Source organism: Mus pahari, chromosome 19, assembly GCF_900095145.1.
Source record: "Mus pahari chromosome 19, PAHARI_EIJ_v1.1, whole genome shotgun sequence".
Lineage (NCBI taxonomy): Eukaryota > Metazoa > Chordata > Mammalia > Rodentia > Muridae > Mus > Mus pahari.
The window spans coordinates 69,605,757-69,609,277 of NC_034608.1; the positions used below are offsets into that span (position 1 = coordinate 69,605,757).

Below are 3,521 nucleotides of genomic sequence, written 5' to 3' on the forward strand. Positions count from 1 at the left end.
TTCACAACTTACCTTCACGGCTAATTACAGAAATCAAAATGTTTGCCTTATATATCCCTTTGAAATGATCGTGTTCTTTGGTAAGACATTACTAACTTTTATTCCAATACTTACTCTCAGAAAGCTATTCCAAACTTAAGGAAAGTAAGAAGTCTGAAAGAGGTGACTTAAACATTGGTCCAACACTTGAGTTCAGCAGCAAGGTCTTAAATGGTTCTCTTGAAATTTCTATACTCATCCAAAGAATCTTGAAAAAGATTTAGAACCTGGTAATTTGATGACTCTATAGCAAGAGTCACTTTGCCCCTCTACTTATTAGGATACACAATTAGGTAATAAGTGTGCCATACAAGTACACAGTCAGTTTTCCTCCAGATCTAGTTAACAGTATTAAAAAGTTGAACTGTGTTTGAAATGCCTGGTCTACACTCAGGCTGGTAATAAAAATACCTGACTGGAAGTTTTGTTTTGTTTAGCATTAGTTAGACTTCGAATCTACTTAGCACTTGCTCTTCTAGCATCCCCAAAGTATAGCAGTTTATGAATAATTCTGAAGGAAAAGAAAATTGTAAAACATTTCAAGGCTTTGGCTAATATGTAAAACAAACTAACCGTTCAGTATAAGTTATGGGTCATCTGTAAACCATAAAGTTAACTAGTTTTTGGGTTTTGTGTGGTTTCTGTGTTTTACTGGGGGAAAATATTAAGATGATAGTATTCTAAAAGGGAAACATTGAGGAGACAAAGGCAGAGACACAGAGACATGGAGCGACAATGAGGATTAACTGTGCAAGCCAAGCTTTCTCAACTTCTCCATTCACCAGGGTCCTTCTGTCCTCCACAGATACTTGCCCATTGCTTTACAGGATTTCTCATATTTGTCAACGACGGTGTATGTTGTGACTCCTTATGAATCTGGTGATTAAGCTATACTTTCTCTTACATTTTTTACCAACCCATAGAAGACTCCAAGTCAAACAGAACTGCTCAAAATACTGAAGGAAATATTGGTGAGGTCAGAAGGCCGGTAGAGAGAAGGTTTTGGTATGAACAGGATTCAGATTCACGGCTGGCCAATGAATTGGGGAGGATCACCCCAGTGTACAGATCTCAAGAGCCTCTTTCTTGTTCCTTCACTCACCACCCATGCTCTCAGTGGTGTCTGAATGGGCAGGAGTTCTGCATTAAGCATATTCTTGAAGAAAAGGATGTATCCTTCAAACAATGTAGTTACGTTTTGAGGAAGAATAGGAAAGGGTGCCCCAATGTTGCCCCAAAGCCCGAGAAGAAAGATGGGGTGTCTTTCTATGCGGGACATGCTCGAAGGTTTGCCCTAGCACTTCATGCTCAAATGAAGAAGAGCAACCCAGGAGCTATGGGTGAAATCCTCTTGTGCCAGCTGAGCTCATATGCTAAAACTGAACCTGTCTCGCAGACCCCGAAGAGTAGCCAAAGCGAAGCAAGCTCCCCGGGTACTGGATGAAGACAACTGGAGTGATGGGGACCAGGAACCTGTTATTGTGGATCGGACATGGAGAGGTGTAGGTGAAAGAATAGACAGTGATCGAGAAGGTCCCCTAAAACATGCTGGTGTCTATGCAGCTGAAGAAGTGCTCTTATGAGAGAAAAGAGAATTCGTTTGCAATCTTTGTACACTCATCAGTTTAAAGGACTGCAACAACTGCTTAAAGAGAAGACGTGCCTCTATTTTCATAATCAGCAAGTGTAACACAAAGCTTTAGGTAGTAGTCTCCTGACTGGCCCTGCGGGAGTTTTGGCCAAAGAGAGAATTTAAAGCTACTAAAATGTCTTAAGTGATACTGACAGCACAATGGAGCAGAAGCCTTACTATAAAGGCAGCTGAAGGAATGCAGAACGATGGCCATACATGGGGCTGCTCACCAGGCTCTTACCACTCATTCCAGTCAGAGGTGCGTAGCCTTTGTGGATAATGTTCGCTGCTCCAATCAGGCTCTTCCGAGGAACAGACACTGCCTAACCCATATCTGCCAGGATACAAATCAGGTTCTCTTCAAATGTTGCCAGGAATCTGAAGAGGTACCCTGCAACAAACCAGTTCCTGTAAGCCTTTCTGAGGATCCCTGCTGTCCACTGTATTTCCAGTTGTCTCCTCAGATCTATAAACCTGAGCGGGACTTGGGTGTTGTGGGTGATGGGATGCCATACCCTCTGTCGCCCTTGCTTTTTGACCCTTCACTAACTCTTGAAAATCATTCAGTCACAGGAACTGCCAGAGGCCCAGGACAGATGCAGTTGACTGGGGCTGGGTGCAGATCCCAGGGACTTCAAAATATAGAGTGTGTGCACCATTCCCTCAGCGTGGATTGTCTACTGCAGATGGAAAACCAGAACCCACTTCTATCAGTTGACAATTCATTCTGGGAATTGTTTGCCTTTGGATTTGAACTTTCCATTCTTTAGACAAGCATATCTCTGTTCATCTCTCACTGTTTCCTTCAGGGCTTTAGAGCACTATAGACAAACATAATCCAAGTTTGTGCAGAATGGATCTTTGGTGTTTAAGTTTTGGGACATTTTTTGCAAGGAAGAGTGTAAGGCAATCCCCGCCTTTGGGATGCAATGCATATTGGGGACTGTGCCTCAGAGAAAGACATTTCTGTAATGGCACTTGCTAAGTCATGGGCAGAAATCCACATGGATGTCTAGGCGGGGATGTGCTCAAGAACGGTGTTCTTCAGGTGTTGGTTGTTAGTGTCTGGCTAGCTGTATCTAAAGGCTTGTATCTAAGCCTTTCCTCTGCTCCACATAATTGGGCAATATAAACCCCTTTTCCTAGTGAATTTAGACTGAGAAAAGCGCCCCACAGGTCTCAGCTCTCCTCATTCTTGCTTTGAACTAGTGGACATATCTGTGGTGGATCCTCCATGTAAAATGTAGTGAAATTACTGTATATCGTTTCTATTAAATGTTAAAATGTTATGAAAATGTAAAAAAAGAATATCGGCTTGTCTTTCATTTCTTCCACATCCATAAGAGCATAAAGATTATAAGTCATAAATCTAAAAGGAAAACTACTCATTATGGCAGACAACTTGAAGGGGGAGGTGTTTTTCTGCTGTAAAAGCCAACTCCTTCCATTTTATCTTTTCCCAGTCTGAGGAAGTGATGACTTAAATGGACTCTCAGCTTACACAGTTTATCAGCATATCTTTACAGCTGTGAACAGGCTGGCCCTCCATCACTTTAATTTCCCTTTACTCCTATATCAAGGAGGCAAAGGGAGCTGATGAAGCTAAGTTACCAGAGTATTTCTTTTTTGTGGGTGTACTGGATAGCTTTGTGTCAACTTGACACAGCTGGAGTTATCACAGAGAAAGGAGCTTCAGTTGGGGAAATGCATCCATGAGATCCAGCTGTACGGCATTTTCTCAATTAGTGATCAAGGGGGAAGGTTCCCTTGTGGGTGGTGCCATCTCTGGGCTGGTAGTCTTGGGTTCTATAAGAGAGTGGACTGAGCAAGCCAGGATAGGCAAGCCAGT

At 42.5% G+C, this 3,521-nt stretch overlaps 1 pseudogene; it reads left to right on the forward strand.

The window, feature by feature from the left end:
• The first annotated feature begins 1,046 nt into the window (after positions 1 to 1,046).
• LOC110337091 lies at positions 1,047 to 2,451 on the forward strand (annotated as a pseudogene).
• The last annotated feature ends 1,070 nt before the right edge of the window (positions 2,452 to 3,521 follow it).